General features: G+C 40.6%; 1 protein-coding gene across 1 annotated transcript in view; it reads left to right on the plus strand.

The window, feature by feature from the left end:
- The first annotated feature begins 1124 nt into the window (after positions 1 to 1124).
- Positions 1125 to 20088, plus strand: part of nrip1b (nuclear receptor interacting protein 1b) — a 53301-nt gene continuing 34337 nt past the window's right edge. The window contains exon 1 of the mRNA XM_084730571.1: positions 1125 to 1443. The gene's annotated coding sequence lies outside the window, so the exon portion shown is untranslated. The remainder of the gene's footprint in view (positions 1444 to 20088) is intronic.

The following is a 20088-nucleotide window of genomic DNA, read 5'->3' on the forward strand; positions in this document are numbered from 1 at the left end:
GAGCAGCCATCTTTGATTTTGAGGTCATGGGTTGTTGAGATTCCACTGACTTTCTGAGTCAGACATCCAACTTCAGGGGGTGTTCCAGTTGAAATTTCCAACTGGGATCTTTCTGACTTTCCAGTTCAAATGGAACGTACCATAAATTACAGATTTCTCTCTTTGCATGCACTTGAACATTTTTCAAAACATTTTGAGTAACTTACCGTATAGTGAAGGGTAACCTACAACTCAGCAAAAATGTATTGTTTAGTTTTTCTATGTTTTAATGCAGAAATGTTACATATTAAAGCTTTCAATTGCAATCAACTTTTCCCATCTGATTGAGTTGACAAAATGTAACATTTTTTTTTAACCATAAGTCATATTTAGCTTTGATTCAGAAGGGCTACAGAGTTGACATGTTATGGTTGAGACACATTTGAAAGCAATATTATTTAATGAATCAGTGTTTGAGCCATATTCCAGCATATTTTTTAAAACCAGGAAGTGAGACAGGGGTCCTTAAGGTATAGCTAAACTTTTTTAAACCTGATTAAATCATGATTTTTGTAAAAATCTGGCACCGTTAACTTTAGTTTAGCACATTTTTTAAAAATACTAGTGTTACCAGTACATATTGTTAGTTTTAGATTTTGAAGGCTTTTAACATATTTTTGAACTGTTTGAAGTTGTGAATTATTGTCTGGGAAAAGGTATCTTCTGGTGCAAACCAAGTTTTAAAAAAAATAAAATAAAGCAAACCAAAACATTTCATAAATTATATGTATTTCAGACATACAAATCCTGAAAGAATACATTTTCACCTGACAATGGAATTAGAGAGTTGATAAAAAAAAAAAAAAAAAAAAAAAAAAAAAAATCAAAGTTTTTTTTTCCCCCTTGGACATGATTTGTCCCAGTTCTTAAGATCGGGTAAAATAGGCAACAAACAAACAAACAAACAAACAAACAAACAAAAACCTAATAGAGCATAACCTGTCCATTAATTAATTACTTTTATTCTTATTACTGTTATTCTTCTTCTTCTTTTTCTTCTTCTTCTTCTTGTTGTTGTTGTTAGTGGGAGTGTGTGCGCACTGTGCTGAGTGAAGGCTTGTTCCTTTAAGGGTGGTGTCAGCGGCAGGCAGGCAGGCGGAGTAGGAGGAGTGTGGCTGACTGTCTCCGCTCACTTCTCCACAGCGAGGGGACTGACTGACTCTGAGAATAAACAATTCCCTCAGACTACACACAGGCTACACACCTCAGCCCGCTCTCAGTCGCACCGCTGAAACAACGAGGCATTTTTTTGGACTAAAACTGTGATTTTTCAGAACCCGCCTCGCCGTTTCTGTCTCCTGCCAAGAGTGTCAAGACAGATGCGACCGTTTTCATTGGATTTGCCTCCTCCTGTCGAATAATAACGATGCGCCTCTCCGGCTGACTGTGGGGTGGACAACGCAGGTAGGAGCCCTATGTGCTGCTACAGATAAACGCACTGTCATATGTGGAGAATTATTATTACCGCCGGGGGTGAAAAAAACACACGGGTGAGCATACGGGACGCGGTGTGGAGGATTATACTAGATTATTGCGTGTTTTTTCGAGGGTAGGAAATGCTGTTTGTGTGTCGCATATGGATACAGCGCTGAAAACGCTGCATAAAGAAGTGGAGAAGAGAGCTATAGCTGTGTGCGGCTCCTGTTTTAGCCCACAAAGTCGCTCACGGTGTGTATTCACAGCTAACATATGAGCCGTAAATTAGGCCTACAATAGGGGTATTTATCTGTGTGAAAATGTGGTAGCTCCAGTTCAATTATCCTCACACACGGAGCGACTAAATCAAATGTAGCTACATTTTTAAGTGTATTTTCGGCTGCTGTCACGTACTGACCGCATGAACCCTGAATGAATAATGTCAGCCCGTGGGCTAATGTAATAACACGACACAGTGGAGGGATGTCCATGTCAGAGGAGTTGTAATGTAACGTTAGTACAGTCAATGTAGTTCATCACATTGGGTCAAAACAGCAGACAGGAGCCTCCTATTTTCAAGTCGTTTTAGCACCACCAATGGGAAACACTTCACAGTTACACCGCTCTGTACGCTGCTAGTACTACTGGGAAGTCCTGCTCCTTTAAAATGATCCTGGGCGGCTTTTACATGAACCTAAAGGCCTTCAAAGTGTGGTTATATGTCCAGCTGGAGTCATGAATAGGTTGACAAAATTGGGCCTATCATGATAATGAAGTTTCATATCGGTCAGTATCGATAATTATTGATCATGTAGGTTGTGACTGGAGACGTGTTGTGTACTCCAAAGGGAGGAAGCAGCCACAATCATAAAATGAGTTTGTTGTATTATCGCTGGGTGATATAGACAAAATAAAATATCACAATATTTTTCATCAATATCAGTATTGTGACTATTGATAAATAATCATATGTATAATGATGAAGTGGGTAAAAACAGAACACCCTGGTAGGTTCAGAAAATATCTGATTTTAATGTAATGTAGCCTTTAAAACCAGGAAAAGATAACTCTCATGCTACTTAACAATATCCAAAATGTATCACGATACCTAGTCTCATATCACGATACAATATATAAGTATACTGCCCAGCCATAGTTAAAATATAGCTTTGTCCTGGCTGCATAAGGGTATTTAATGATAAATCTCCTTGGTTGCCCTGACTCATAACTCAGTGTGAGATTTTTACTCTTAATAAATGTGTGAAAGGATCTTAAATTTGCCTTGTTGCCTCTGTTTTACAGTGCAGTAGGGGATGTCAGTGGCAGTGGCAGTAACCCCTAAGCATGTACAGTAAATACAGCTGAGGTAGCTGAGATGTTACACAGTTATCTCCGTATTTGTTGTTACAACAAATCTATATCACAGTACAATCAGTATAAAGGTAACATTTGGCCTTTTAATGTACTATATCTGGAATTGTGGCTTAGTTAATGATCTTGTTACACTGCATCTTAAATTAAAAAAAGAAAAATGTGTCTGTGACCACTTGTTAGTTTTCCAGTCTTGCTTGAAGTTGGTCCGTTGCAGCCTGTCACATCACTGTGTCATCATGGCAGATATATTTTGATAGAGTTCAAAGACTTGGATGTTTTTCAGCAGCTTGGCTTTTTTTGCACGGCCTCTGCGTAGGTGTTCCTTTTCCTGAAACGTCCTATTATTGCTTCATGGGACTTTGGATCAGCGTGGAACTGGAGGCAAAAGGTCGGGGGCTGGAGTTCGCTGCGAGTTACAGGAAAGAGGGCAGAGTACATCTTCGGCTCAGGTTCCTAAAGGGCAATTTACAAAAGCAACCCATCAGGATGTCGTAATAGGAGGATTAAACAAAAACAGTGTGTCGGGTTAATGTGCTACCTTGTGCAGAAACACAGCCATAACCTCGACTAACAATCTAAAGTAATGTGGAGAAAAGTCAAACTTCTTTAAAGCCTTCTAAATACTGTCTGTGTCTGGGGGTCTGCCTTTTAGCCTTTCTTTTGTTGAGCATTTAAGCTGCTTAATTATTTGACCTGAACTTACACAAGATGTTCAAGGTAGTTCAGCTTGTCCTCTTTTGCCATAGATAACTAAAACCTGCACATTTATAGCCCAACTTTAAAAGTTGCAAAGGTACTTGTGTTGGAGTGTTGTGCTCACAGCCGGCATGCTGTAGCTCAAAGGATCCTATGTACTGCATGTAGCTCGATCTGACTGGGCCATCTGCTATTGTCCAGGGAGCTGCTGTTGAGTGATGTGCAGTAGCCTGCAACAGAACCAGAGGACATTCAAATGGCCAAATGCAAATGATGTCGAGGCTGCCGAGCAAGTCACAAGACTGGACTCTGGACTGCTCTCTACTCTCTTATCCACTGGCTGCCTTTCATGACAGCAAACCTTATCAGCTATCAAAACACCGCTGCCATGTGTGAAAGTGCCGTGTTTTGACAAGTGCGTGATTTTGCTCATGTAGGTGTGTTCTCAGTATCGTCTTTGTTATTGTTTTATAGATGATGTGTTTTGGTTTAAGCCCAACCAATACTGAATTTCTACTGATATTTGGGAGTTAAAGATTTCAGATATAGCGATATTTTCTTTACACATAATACAGAATATATACATAAAAACACTCTTTGCAATGATCCCTCAAATGTGGTTATGAAATACTTGTGACAAAGATATGTAAAGGAGGCAGAATATTTTAACTTTTTAACCATAAACTTTATTGTCCAAAATGATATCAAGGCACTGATACTGATATTTTATTAATTCTAAATAAAACACAGAAAAGAAAATAATTAACCAATACAGACCTAAGTAATCAACAAATATATAAGTAATATATCAGATAGATATATAAAATGTCTGTCAAGCCAAAAAATCAAAACAATCTGCATAATGTTCTACTGCCTGACTGATATATTGGCTGACCAATATTATCGGCCCGATATAGGCCAGTCACAGCTATGTTGGTCAATATCCATATCGCCATATATGTTGTTCTAATATGCACCAATATGAAAACTTTTTTATTTTAACAGAACATATGCAAATTGTTTATTTTTTTAGCTTTACTGGCTAAATTATAGGCTAAATATTTGATTCTTTTTCTCAATTCAGGTTTCACATGTACTTTTTTATTTTCTATTTTATTTAACTGTAAAATAACCCGCCTCCTTCACATATCTTTGTCCCAAGTGCAGAACACTTTTGAGGGATTATCACAAAAATGTGTTCTGTAGAAGAGTAGCTTCCGATATATTGATATCTGAATGTTTTTCCTCACTAATATCGGTGTCCGCATTAGCCCCAAAAAACAGTATCGGTAGAGCTCTACATTGTTCTGTAAAAAATAAAACTTTATATATCAGTGCATTTTGGACAACACGTGCTGATTCAGATGAAGATAATTTGGCTGTAATTGGCCGATATCGGGCCGATAATATCAGTTGGCTGATATATCTGTTGGGCTTTTATTATGTTGTAGCATGAAAAAGTCATCAGTGAATCCCACCGCTTGCTGCTACATAGTGACTTTGCTTTCTCCTTTAAATAATTAGATGTAGCAGTGTGTTTTTATACAGGCTGATGCCACAGATACAGCAGTACCTGCCCAGGCACTTATCTCTACTAACAGCCTCTCTAACTACTACCACTGTGCCAACTCAAACCCCACTGTTTGTAAATCTGTCAGTCACAATAACATGAGACGCGGGGGCAGGCAAAAATCGAGGGCGGCATCCCGCTTTTTTGATCGCCGAGATAGTCTGCGAAAAAAACAAACTAATGTGCAATCTACCAGAACAAGTGTCATGCATTTACTGCAGAGTTTTTGATTTATTATAGACCTGGGAGCTGCCCAGCACTTGTGTTGTTGGCCACCGAACATTGTTCAAGGGCACTTTGACAGTAGATGTTGAGGAATAGAAGTGCATTTCTCATCTACTTACAGCCAGTACTTTGTCGGCCCGCTGAAGATCCAAACTTGAGACCTTTTGGCCACAAGCTCATTTCTCTAATTGTTTGGGCTCTATAATACCAGTGTGGAGCATGCATTAAGCCAAATCATTTTATTGTCCCCTTTATTGTTTGTTTATTCAGTAGACACTCTGCTAATAACAATACTCAATACTACTGCTGTTATTGGGCAGAGATTTACACCCCAACAATTATGCTGTAAATTTAATATTCGGACTAAGACGTTTATCACAAATTGACGAGACAAAAACACAAGAGCAGTCGATGTTGTAGTTAATCAAAGGGTTTGAAGTGATCAGTTTTCAGAGAGCATGTTAGCACTCCTTAGTATCCTCACTCTTCTCTCTGCCTCCTCCTCCTCCACACCTCTTATCTCTCACTGGATTTCACACAAGTATTATACAGAGTACAGCATCAAGTCTTAATACCACAGCAAGGCCAGATTGCATAAAGTTGGAACGGAAAATGTCTTGAAATGGATAAGACGAAGACAAGGCTAAAACGTCAAGGTTTGAGTGATTAAGGTGTAAACATACACAGATTGAATTAGCGACTGAAGCACCACCGAAGCCAACAAAGTTGATTAAAAACTGAGACATTAAACACAGACATTAAAACTAGCAGTGGAGCTCCACTATTCTGAGCTGATTAGTTAGGCCTACCCTTAAAGAGCGAGGCAGGGCAATATGGCTTATAAATAATATCTCAGTATTTGTAGTCGGGGTGTAAGAAAATATCAAACACTGTAGTATCGCAATATTATGTTTTATGAGTGTATCAATTCTCAAAAACATTCATGGCAGTGGTTCATTATGTGTTGTGTTTAAACTAGGGCTTCAACTGACAATATTTACAGTATCAATCTGTCGATTTTTTTTTTTTTCTTGACTGATCAATTAGTTGTTGATCAGTGTTTCCCAAAGTCCATGACGACATCCTCAAATGTCTTGTGTAGTCCACAACCCAAAGATATTCAGTTTACTGTCAGCGAGGACTGGAGAAACCAGAAAAATTCATGTTCGAGAAGCAGAAGTCAGAAACTTTGGACATATTTCTCTTAAAAAAAGTGACTCAGAATGTTAAATTGATTATCAAAATAGTTTGTGATTAATAATCCATTAATTGTTGCAGCTCTAGAGTAAACCCCAATCACTAGATAGCTGTGTTGTTATCTATCTTCACTGTTCTGATTGCACAAAAAAGTCAACTTTTGCTCAAAACACAGTTTTAGCGATTCAAATTTGAGACTGTAATACTAATCTTTAGGATTTTTATAGCTGTTTATTGTAAAACCGATTAACGTTTCATTCTTAGTGTGAATATACGATGATCTTACTGGGTGATATGGACAAAATCAAACTCTTTCACAATATTTTTAACAAAATACCTTGATATTGTGACAATATTCTAGAGATGACTTTCACTATTGGTGATTTCATAAACTATTAACACAATGAGATTTTTTTTAATAAATAATCAGTAATGTGGATATAATGGCCGTGTGCGTAAAGTCAAATAACAGAACAGCTAGAACAGTCTGGTAAGTTCAGAAAATTATATCACTTTAATGTAATGCAGCCTTTTAAACCAGGAAAATACAACACTTCTACCATATCACACTACAACAATAAAAATCTCAAATCTAAGTCAGTATCTGGTCTCATATCACAATATGGATATAATATTGATGTATCATGCAGCCCTAATGAAGAGGCATGTGGTAACTTGCTGTTTTCTCATGTTATGGCATTTTAGTATGTATTCTTAGAATATTCCACTACTAGAAAATCCAAAGAATGAGACCGCATCTGAAAAACAAGGCCCAAAACTCCTGAAGTCAATTTTGCTTTCTGAAATCAGATCATTGTGTGGGCAGTTTGCGAGTATTCCCACTGCGTGCTGCTTAGGAGATAGGGTTTTAGTGAGGGCTCTCAGTTATAGCAGCACTATCTCATTCAGAGACAATCACTCCGGCTCCTGTTGGTGCTTCTGTCATGAACAGAAGGCAACCAAAGTCAATGGGACTCATTTTGATGACAAGGCAGGAACTGCTAAATGCGTCTTTACAGCCATCGCTCCTGGATGCGGGGCTGGAATGACGAAATGCGAGGAAGAAAGATGGACGCCTCCGCTGCAACCCCTGAGAGCTATACTAGCCAGAGCTCATCTGTTGAATGACTCCCCCTCCTCCTCCTCCTCCTCCTCCTCCCCCTTCACCCTCACCTCCAACTCTCCACCCCTCTGCCTTCGCCGTTCACCTTGGCCTTGGCGCAATGACAGGCCCCTCAATTATCTCCGCCGATTGATCGCTGCTGATTGCAATTGCCGTGAATTATTTAGACTTTGCTGAAATTGCTCATTGAGGGGGAGGGAGACCAAAAGAGAGAGATATTGTCGGTCAAATAAATTACACATTACCCAACATGAAGCATCGGCCCGTTTGAAAAACAACAGCTGTGGAAGCCTAACTGTGCCGATCAATGAAGCAGAGCAGGGGGAACAGCATCAAGCTACCTTATACTGGTAACAGAGCTACCAGCTCAACACCAAATCTCCACTGTCCCTCCCCTCTGATGCGTTAAGTAAAGACTGAGGAGATGTAGCGTGGAGCAGCAGACCTCCTGGGTGATGTGAGAGGAGCTGACTCTTTTCCTGGCCGGGCTGGTGTGGTCACAGCAGAGGAGCGGAGTGGAGCTGACTCCCTCCCTCCCTCCTTCTCTTCCCTCTCCTCTCTGCCTCTCTCTTTGCTCCTGTAGCAGAGCTGCTGCCCCCGGGCTGTAGAGGTGCAGTAGGAAGGTTTCTCTACCATTGTGGCAAGCGTGCTGCCAGGATGCTGCAGTCAGACGAGGGGGAAGGTCTCTCTGCTTTGCCACAAGCAGGCCAATGTCACAGGCGTGACAGAGTGGGCGGGCTGCAAGGGGAATGAGGACAGACGCTCATGGATGGGAGGAATACCCAGCCTGTGCGTGCATGCGATAGAGAATCTTGTTTTCTTGCGGAGGATAAAGACGGCAGATACTCGTCTGCATGTTTGTCGCTTTTGTTGCAATTGTTTAGCTGGATGTGCGTAATTAAGTCTGTGATAATACAGTGGCTGATCCCAAGGATCATAGCACACATGGATTCACATGAGCTTGCGTCATGCCTCGCTCAAACAAAACAGCTTCTGACAGGCATCAGACAAGGCTGCTGCACCTCGTGTACTAAATGCTATTTGTGTTGCCTCCAAATGTATTATCGCATATGTCCCTGGCATGGTCTAAGAAGTCTAAGGGTTGAAGGCTAAAACAGTGGGTCACAAAGTCCAGAGAGTGAGGTTGGCTGTTATTCAACTGTCTTATTTTAACCAGGTTATGTGTGGCAGGAGTGCAGGGGAGAAGCCGGGGCTAAGTGAAAATGCCACTCATTCCTGAAGAGTCCCTGGCCTCGTCAAGGTTAGTGGCTTGTCTTTGTAAGTTGAGGGATTGATGCATGAGCCTGTCTGGCGCTGAATTCAAAGTCCAAAGCTGTCACAGGCAGCAGCCCTCCCTCCCCTCGCCTCGCTCCTCTCCCTCCCTCTCTTTGCAGGCTATCACAGGGCCCCGTCCTTCCCAACTTCTTAGCAGCCTGTCCTTTTGGGAACCTTGAGCAGCCCAGGCAAGGACACAGCGTCTGGTGCAGTAAGCCTGTGCAGAGGGGGAGGCTTTACGTAACGTTCTGCTTTAAACATGGGTGTATGACTTCCCTGACACGGAGCAGTGCGGTGCAGAGCTGCACAGCTCGCAGCACATGTCCCCTCGGCCCCCCCCCACCCCCCCACCCCGCCCCGGAACGAGGAAGGGGGCAGAGAGATCCCTGCAACTTAATTATATCTTTCTCTTTTAAAAGCTTTCGTTTGAAATTAAATTTTCCCAGGCAATTAACTAAAGAGGAGTTTTCAGAATTTATGAATGAATGATGGATATATTGCACAGGACGACAGGGGAGGGAGGAGGGAGAGGAGAAGGAGAGGGGGATGCATATGCAGTATATACTGCGAGGTCGTGTCTCTGAGATTTATTTCCATTGCGAAACGGGTGAAGTTCGGGGAAATTCAGGCATCATTAAACTTTGTACCTGAGAGCTGCTCTTTTTATGCCACCAGTGCTACAACACTCCAGAGTTCACAGTACACCATTCTCCTGTCAATATTTGGGTTATTTTCAGTCTAACCCTGTGAACACTCACATACTTTCACCTTGCCTGGTATTTTCAGGATTGTTGAAAATGCAGGAGCTGGGGTTTCCCCACTTCCTCATTCATTCAGAGTAGGGGTAGTGGAAATCATTGATCCTTACATGCCTCGCCATTCTCTTTTGAAAGATCATGAATCAATGCAGAAAACATAATTATCTGAAATTTAAAACCCAGTTCTCTACATTATGATCACAAGTAACAATTCTGGAATACCGGCTGTATGTTCCTTACCATAATAGACGCAAACATGTGCATCATGTTTACATTCAAACTCGGCTACTTGTTGATTTTTAATGAAGATGGCTGAGCGTGTTCTGCAGATGGATACAATTTGACCACCACCCCTTGGCTTAAAAGCTTAAAAATTTGATGCGTCAAGATGCATTGATTACCATTTATAACTGCATTGTATCGGAATCAAATTGAATTGCGAGGTGCCAAGAGATTCCCACCCATAATTCAAGCCCACACCCCGTAGAACAGGGGTTCTTAAATGTACTAATCAGGTCCACATCTGATTTTTATTTAAGATCAGAGGTCTGGGACATTTGGCAATAACAAAATGACATTTAATCAACTCACAACTTTCATACAACACACATTCAAGTTTGAGACAGTTGAAACAGTCAGAATAAATTTGAGCCTAGTGGGAGAACTGGTGCTGTTTTACTGCAGTCAGTTACTTGAACCTAGGCTAAGGAATGTTCTGCAAAGATCCACCCTATTCTGCCTACCAAGACTGTTCCTTGTTGCAATTAATTAACATCACATGCTTGACTGTGTGATGATGTGATTGGGCCAGCATAAAACCGAGGTGAACACAGCTCAGGCAGTCAAGTCCAGGCTACTGAACTGGCACATGACAATGTCAATAGTGGACAATGATATCGTTGCTGGGTCTAAAAGGGTCTGCGTCTTGGCACCACATATGCATAACTTGTGTTTTGAAAGCAGCAACGGAGCACGGAGACGTAGTGTATTGAGTAGTCAGATACAGAACTTAGGCAACAACTCTATGGTAACTCTGAGGGGACACGCTACCTCAAATACATCTTAGATGGCTCAGCGGTCAGCCATTATTACATCGTCCATCAGCCCAGTCCTAATCCAGGTTTTTCCCCAATGTATTGCAAGCCTGGTCCATTGGGCCTAAGCTAGCTCCCCATGGGCCTAAGCATTGAGGAAGTTTATTTTCAGGGGATGTATTAATAAGGTGTATTTAAAAAAAAAAAAAAAAAAGATTTGATTGAGATTATGAGATTTGTGATATGGCTTTTCTCAGTTTTGCAATTTCAAACGTGATGATGTTATCACAGAAACCACAGGGCCCTACCTTCATGCTGCCATCAGTCTGTCGCTGGCCCCTGTTTAAAGATACTTGCCACTAGGCTGAACAGCTTTGTTGGGGGAAATCCTGTATTCTATAATAATTCGTATTCTTACAACTACATTTATGCTAGGCCTAGTTGTGGAGTAGAGAGAACAAGACGCATTCTAGAAAATAGTACCCTTATATTCATAACAGAAGATATGGCCCAGGATTTATAGGCAGTTTGATCCGGATGTGGACCCAGGTCCAGACCAGGTCCAGGCTGTCTGTACAGAAGTTTGTTGTAAGTTGCTGAATGATGTTACATGCTAAACACCCAAAATCCTCTTTTGGCTTGAACTGTAATTGTGTAACTTTTTGGCTTCTAGTGATGAGCTGAATTGTTGCTGGGCAACAAGGGACCTGTGCGGGTGGCCGTGGAGAGTCTGAGCTCTGTGAGTTCAGATAGATCTGCAGCACATTATCCGGGTTCCCAAAAGAGGAATGTCACCGAATCTTCCTTGAAATACCTTCATTTTTCTGCAAATTACTCCAAGCTTGATGATTTGTCGTCAGTCTTAAATAATACTCCATTAGAGTCTGTCTTCAAAGATGCATAAAGAGCAGCCCTTGTAATAGCTCTGACATTACAGATTCCCTTCACTCCTTTTCAATTTGTCAATGAATACATAAATGACTCATTGCACTTTCAATAAACATCTTTTAACAGAGCACGGTTAAATAAGTGGCACATCTCTAAATTAAAAAATGAATGCACTCCCACGCCACAAAGCAAGGAGCGAGGACATTTGGCATAACCCCAGTCCCCCTCTTTCACTCAAAGTGGTCTCTTGAATCTCTGAAACATGCTGTCCTTTTGTGAAGCTCCAGCCCACTTTTAAATCCATTAGCGAGGTGGCGTTATTCAGCGCGTCCTCACCGGAGCCGGGTAAACAGACCGAAAGACTGCGGTTCAAACGTACAGCTTTCTCATAACTGTGTTAGAAGGCGTGCAGTAGCAGAGAGGCCATTTGAGAGGAGATGGAGAGCACTGGGCTGATGACTTGAGGCAGCCATATGACCTATTACTTTGGGAAAATGGACTGGTGACCAGAAGATTGCTGGCTCATACTCTGCTCACCCTCTGCCCTTGAGCAAAGGCAATTAACCTGGATTCCTCCAGTAAATATCCAGCTGCAGAAATGGAAAGAGATGTGCAAGAGTGATAATCGTGTAAGTGACTTTGAATAAAAGTGTCCACTAAGCAGGAAGATTAATACAGCTAATAGAATCATAGCTTGTGTTTTCAAGTTATCAAGGAGCCTTGACTGCTGAACATGTAGAGGAGTACGTTGTCACCCCTCCTCCCGCTCGTCTGTCTTTGTGCACTCTTCCACACGCACGCATTTGCAGACTACTTCTTCTTTTCCTGTAGCTTTAAGGCTAGAGCGTGACCTTGACCTGATTGCCGAGGGGCTTTTTAAGTAACTCTCCAGAAGGAGATCCAATCATGTGACACCCTTCACCCAGCCTCACCCCCTATCCTCTCTCCTGACCTTGTATGTCTATGAGGATGAGGGGGTGGAGACACTCGCCACAGGCGTGCATGCAGCTGCAGGGGCTGTCATTCAATCGCGGTGATCACCCCGAGGTCAAGCGGGGTCAAGGTCGTGCCGAAGAGAGCGCTCAAACGATCCCTGCGCCCCCCCCCCCACCCCTGACCAAATGTGAATTTGGGAATCTCCGGCCACTAAGTTTTCCACCCTGTTTGACAGCGGTGACGAACTGAGCAGGTTTAGTCATCCTCTCAATTCTTAATCACTGATACCAGCATATGTCAGGGAAAGGTTGTTTCATGTCCAGAGTGATTCATGTCCAGAGTGAGCTGGCTGCTAGGATTTGTGTTATTGCAGTTGCCTTCACTCACTCACTACAGCTGCCCCGCTGTTTAAACCACGCTGGCTCACTGTCTCGCTGTAGAGCACGCTACTGTCTCTGCTTCAGAGTATTTTTATGCTAGTACGTTAACATCTCTGCCCCCTGGATATGTTTACCATATGGCTGGGTAAATCAGGATCCCGGCCCACTTTGTTAAGACATGCAATCATACACCACTGCCAAATGTCAGTCTTTCTATACGTGTGATCACTGTTACAGAATGTCATCCTCTGCTTTGTCTTTAAACTGCAGTTGTGGAATTGGATAATCAGAGGGAGGCACTGTTTCCCCCAGGTCCTTTTAGGCTAGTTTCATCCTGTTGTGGTTCTATGTATCCATAGAGTGTGTATTGTGTTTTTGATCTAGTTCTTAAAGGGATACTTCACCCCACAATCAAAAAGTTTTTCCTCAGGCTTGTGAATGCGATGAGATGATCACAAAGTGTTATTTAAAATGATTATGTAAGTTATGTCAGTTTCATAACTTTTTTGTTTTGTTTTTTAGAGTGTCACCCTACACATTAAACTTACCCACTTGCACACTGTAAAAGATCAGATGGCAAAAAAAGCAGGGTGGCAGTTTAGTAAAGTGTGGTAAGTCTTTTTAGATCCACAACTGAAATGCAACATCAAAATGATACAATGTAATGTACCAAAAATGCAAAACTGAATTGAATTCAAGGTCCAGATTGTCATATTTAGGGGGATCTATTAGTAGAATATGGCAGAAATGGAATGTAGCATTCAAAACTAACTTTTAAAGCTGCAACAAATGATCCATTAATTGATTATAATTGGCTGTTGAGTTCTACATGAGTTGGTTTGAGTAATTCTTTAATAAAAAATGTCAAAATTCTCTGATTTCAGATTCTCAAATTTGAATATTTTCTTGTTTCTTTACTCCTTTATGACAGTTAACTTAGTATCTTTGGGTTGTGGACAAAACAAGACATTTGAGGACATCACTTTGGGCTTTTGAAAACGGTGATCATCATTTTTATGTCATTTTATGTACCAAACAACTAATTGATTAAGTGAGAAAATAAGTGACAGATTAATTGGTACTGAAAATAATCGTAAGTTGTTTTCATTAGTGTATAATATATAATCACCTGAAAATAAGAACCACTGTGTTTTTGTTACTTTAGAATGAGCCCTTTATATCTACAGAGGGCGCGGGTCCTCTTTGATGTAGACCGCCATTTTGGATCATCATGTTTCTGACTCTTTCTGCCCATTAGTTCTTCTACATGCCTTTATCGGGAGGGTGAGGTGAGGTGTTTGCAAACTGCAGCTTCACAGCAAGGTGACACTAAATCCTACACAATACTCCTTTAATCTCAGTGTAAGAAAGTTTCAATTCTGGTTTGCTGCCTTTGTATGTAAATTTAAATTTTAACTTTATTTATGAGATGATGACTAAGTATTATTTAAAATATTTATACAGTCACTTTCATAATTATGCATTTGGGTTTTTGTAGAGGCCTCAAACCCTGTCATCCTATTGGACATATTAAAAGTTTAGCTCAGGGATGAGAATGATTAAATTATTAATCACAATAAGAATTTAATTGATTAAGAATGTATTAATTGATAATTAGTGGCAGTAATTGCATCTCATTTGAGATTGTTTTGTCTGGCAGAGCCATTTGTTGAATAAGGAAATTTTAAATGAGGAAAAAAGAAGAAAAAATTAAAATGGGGGAGAGAAGTGTGTTTCACAAAATTTGTTTTGTTCTATTAACTAATATTGTTCACATAATCTTTGTTCATTTCATTACTGAACATTGTCTTAATTATCACAGTTGTGCTTTGACAGCACATGTCATAACATCAAAATGATACCATAAAAATGCCTAAATGAATAAATTAAATAGCACGCACCAAAAGAAAATTGACATTTTCCCAAGTGATGTAAAACGACCCATAATGTCATCAGTGCAAATACTGTGATTTCTAAGCTTGGCATAGTACAATAAGAAACCTAATCTGATAAACTATTAACTTACCCCATGTAATACTGTACCTGACATGAAAGGCCTCCTGGCTGCACACAGGGTCTCAGGCAACTGTCTGAAGCAGCAAACACTTAATTTCCAGTCTTGTTTTCACAAAAATATACTCCTTCTTTGCTCTCTGTGGAGCCAAGTGTCATTAATTCTCAAATCCTGTGCTTCTCATCTCACTGAAGCATTATTAGAAAACAGGCCGAGACGTGCCGTGTTCCTCGGCTTTAATAAAACTAACTGATCATGTGCTGGACGGATTGAGGCCTTATACAAGACTGTTGGACGGAGAGTCATTAGAAGGAAGATTCGTGATCCACATGAGTTTATGTCATTTTTTTTTTTGTATAATCAAGTTTTTTCTTGACAATTATTGAAATCAGTACTTGTTTATCAGGCTTTTTTATTATTATCAGACGGCCCCAGTGGTAATCAAACTCCAAAACACTTCATAAGCGTTCTTGATTATGTGCAGAGAGTCGTCTTGTTAGATGCAACTAAAATAAAGGTGATCGCCTGCTAGGCTTTGACATTTAAAATCAGACATCAGTAGCTGCCTGCCTGGATACACCTCCAGCTCTCACACACAAAGCAGCCTGGAGGAACCTGTAGCTTGCATGTGTTGGATGTTGACTTTCAGAGGTGCACCTCTTGTGTAACTGTATTATGTCCAGAGAAAGCAGCACAACAAGTGTCGCTAACTCATATGTCAGTTCAGCTTAAGTCTTGTTTGGGGTTATAAAAGGTAATGGAAGCTACAGTAAAGCTTGTATAACGTGAGATCTTTTTTATGCATATGCAAGCACACACACCTAGGGTTAGCACAGAGGAGCTGTGTGCTTGTGTAACTGTGTTTACACGTCTGGGGCCGGTGCTGGCACAAGAGCCAGACGAATGTGGTTTATCCAGGGCCTCTTTCTCTCTAAGCCACCTTCCCTTCCATTCAGCGTTGACCTTGGTGCTTATGAGGAGGCAGGGCTTGACCTACATCCACCCCCTTAACTGGAACTAGAACCTCCACCAGCCCCCGCCGAATAAAGAGACCTGACACCCTATTCTGCTTGCTCCAACAGCCATTTTCTCCCCGCCTCTGGACCTATTTGCTGCACTTTACACATAAAAGTAAGATACAGCACAGCTCCGTGGTTTTTGCAGAGTGTCTGGCAGCAGAGGAAAGTGGAGCAGCGGGCTTCATGACTCGTCTCTGAGGCACCAACATGTCTGTGTGCACTAGGTCACCATTAGCACGCAGGGGCTTAGCACCGGGCTGGTGAGAGTTTAGCGGCAGGTCAACCCTCCTCTGGTTTTTAAAGTGGAGTGTCAAACTGTGGCTGATGCAAATGAGTACACACGCAAACACATGTAGTCGCTAGCATCTGGTGGGACTAATGTTCTTGTACGGGCAAACTGTGTGACACCGGGGTGCTAACATAAGGCACACTAATGTTTGGAGAGCTATTTGACAGTCTATTTGTAAGAGGTTTGTGTAACCAAATTTTTTGAATTTGTGTACACAGGTCATGCTGTGGTTTCAGGAGGCCTAAAATGTGTAAAACCACTGATGTATATAGTAACGAGTACTTTCATTTCACTTTAGTATTCTTTGTTTGTTCCAGGATGTACACTGTTCCACATATATAACAAAACATTTAACCAGACACCATAAGAATACTGCATACAGGGCCTGACATTATGAGAGAGAGTCACTGCAGTGTGATCAGTTTAACTGCTCACTTTTACATTTAGACCTTAGTCTACACAGATAGGGGAGACCTGGGACAAGTGTAACATTTTTAACATTGTTTTTCTTAATTGTTCTCACAGACTACTTGGAATATTCTAGTTCTTTTCTTCTGATATAAGAAATTTACATATGTGCACCAATTCATAATACAATTGATGTATTTTCACTAATGAGGACAAGACTATAGTATTAAATTTAAAGCTATAATATGTAGCATTTCCGAATTAAAATATCTACATTATCCCGAATGTTTCCAACAATGTTTGCACAGAGAAATCTGTAATTTATTGAAGGTAACAGTGCGTTTCCTTAGGTGTTTCTAGCTTGCTGCTTGTTTCTATCTTCCAAGAAAACATGAAACGTCAGAAAGTGAGGAAGGAAGTTGGTGGATGTGACTAAGTGTAAAGTGAATGAAACTTTAATATTACCTCATCTGTTAACATGATTTCTGCCTGAATCGTGCCTGATAGATTTTCATCAGCTGTGGTGGTTGTTTAATAGTGAAGACAACAATTCCCATCATCCCACACTACTTGAAGATTCATCATTCAGCTACATCTTTTTTTTTTTTATGTGAGAAGACCCCTAGCAGCAGAGCTTACTTATTGCACATTAAAACAATATGTCACATTAACCCACTGTATCTCAACTAAAAGCACACCTCAAAGTAATCATAATACTTCTGTAGTATCTAATGTTATTGTGATATGTGATTTTTTTTTCTTTTTGTATATGGTAACATTTTGCCAAATTGCCCCAATCTTGGAGTCAGGATAAGATGTTATATTCCAGCTATATTAGCATAGTTTGTTCATGTTAATTTCTAACCAGCAAACCTGAAATAAAATTGATGTAAGTACAAATTCATAGTCATCTAAAGTTTAGACAGCAGAAGAAAATATTATACTTCCAAAAATTACATTTTTTAGATGAAAACTTCTGTCAAGGTGAAAAGATCCTGCTCCTTTTTCACCGACAGCAAGATAATCATACTGAGCGTGTGCTGAGTCAGTATCATCACTCTAACTCATTTCTGATTGGAGGAATTAAGTAAGTGTGTTAGAATTGCCCAGTGGTACAATTGCTCCTGGTCTCCCCTACTACAAAAGAATACAAGTATAAGAGGAAATAGCACACTGTAGCTGAAGTAGTATTATTCAGTTCAGTAAGTCTCTTAAAAGGTAAAAGGTTTTTAAAAGGTAATAATTAAATGTCACTCTCAGTGCTACAAATATAGCTCTCGAACAGAAGCTAAACAAAGGTTGCTAAGCGACACCAAGGCAGTGAGTGATGAGTGATGATTTTTGGCTGGCACATTAATATTTAAATTAGCAGTCAAAGGTGTGCGTTGATTAGGTATTTCACAAAGGCTTGAAATAGGAATCCAACAGTGATACAAAGGGCGTAGCAGAACAAACTATCTGTTTTATAAATGAATGAAACTCGTCAGAGGAACGTGCCCCGTCGAGGAGAGCCGTACTTAATGTATGGAGGGATTACAAAAGCAATGCATGACTGAGCGCGGCTTAATGAGGGAAGGGGTTTGCATGAGAGCACCGTGCGTGATCTGAGATATATCATGAGCTGTCCTAACCCACACAGAGGCATTCGAGGGGGCCAGTGTCATGCTACCAGCAGGCATTAGGGCAGCTCCCGGCTCAGCTAGCCCCGTAATGCCTCCCCTAGCCAAGAACGGCTCATCGTTTTTCTGGGTGGATGACATGTCATACCTTCACGGGTGTTAAATGACTGCAAAAAGCAGTGTGTACGTCTGTGTTTAAATAAGGCAGAGGATCCCATTTAGCATTCTGAGTAAGACATGAGATAATGGCCACCTAGAAGAGGAGATGTAGAAATTAGGAGGAGGGGAGGACTGTTGAGGTTTGTTTAAAGGGATAATTCTGATTGTTTGATGTGGGGTTGTATGAGGTACTTAACTGATTGTAGATACTGGTCAGTAAACCCCCAGACTGGAGAAGCAGAAAGGGTTACTATCACAGAAACTAAGCAATGAATTGCTGGGGACACGTCAGCAACAAAAGGTATTTTAGAAACTTAAAAAAGGTCCAAAAATTAAGTGCATGCTATATTCAGAATATTTTCAGCACTTTACTTTGGATTATATGCCTGAAAGTAAGAGCACACAGCTTTTTACATTATGCATGTGATGTAACATGGATTTGTTTATTAAAATGATATTACCATTATTGCGATGCTAATTTCCCGTAGCCTTTAATAGTAATTCCCATTATGTGTTAGCATTGAGCTAATGGACTAACTGCTTATTATGTATAAAATCAATTCAGCAATCCAAAAATCGTGATATCCTGATACATGCAAAGATGTGTTGCAGTGGTTCTTTTTGTGTTGTTGGTGTTTTCTTTTAGAAAGAAAGTTAGTTTTTCAAAAATTTTATTTTAAAAAAATAGCAATAAATCACCTTGCTTACTATATCACACTGTATTGAATCATCTATATCATATGTATCATATTGCCTGATTCTTGCCAATACACAGTCCTACACATTATAACACATAAATCTACTACAAAGTTTTTAACGGGTTCTGAAACCATCTAAGTTTAATATTGATGCCGTCAGTGTGTCCCTTCAAATTAATTCTTGCTGTCAGACAGTCTTTTCGTCCAGGAAACCAGCATTACATAAGCCAGATGTGGCTCTCTCCAAGTCAGCCACAGTCCATTGATGAAATCAGTCATTTTAACTTGCAGAACATGGGAGCTGCTGGTTGACCACTGACCCAATCTGTGTGTTTGTTTGTGTTATTGTGTGACTTTGGTGTTTTAAAAGGATCGTTCAGATCCACCAAAGTCACCAAACAACACAAACAAACTAACAGATTGAGGCAGCAATAGACCAGCAACTATCATGTTGTGTGAGGTAAAATGACAGATTTTGTCTATGGAGTTTGGTTGGTTCGGAGACAGATATTTGGCTTCCATAACGGCAGTTTCCCATCAGAAAAGGCTGCGTGATGGAAGTTATTCTAAATATAGCATACATTTAAACTGATATTGATTTTTTTTTTAGGTGAACCTTTTTGAAGGGGCTAAAATACCTTCTCATAACTGTGTGCATGCCGACCACTATCTACTTAAGCTAATACACTGACTATCAATAAGGACATCATACAACCCCACATCAAATAATCCAAACTATCCCTTTAACCTCAGGAGCAGTTGTTGTATAAAGGCGTGGGAGGGGTTTTGCCAAACATTCAGCTGCCAACTGATAAGAGTCGCCTCTATTCCAAAGGCCACAGAAACGCATCGCCAAAATGCAGAGAGTCATCGCAGAGAAGCGTCTGAGTCGGTCATTTTTAACTTCTTTTCTTCCTTTGTTTCCCTCTCTCTCTCCCTTTTACTGTCTCCCTCGATCATGCTCTGCAGAA

This window comes from Lutjanus erythropterus, chromosome 11, assembly GCF_056507025.1.
Source record: "Lutjanus erythropterus isolate fLutEry1 chromosome 11, fLutEry1.hap2, whole genome shotgun sequence".
Taxonomy (NCBI): Eukaryota; Metazoa; Chordata; class Actinopteri; order Lutjaniformes; family Lutjanidae; genus Lutjanus; species Lutjanus erythropterus.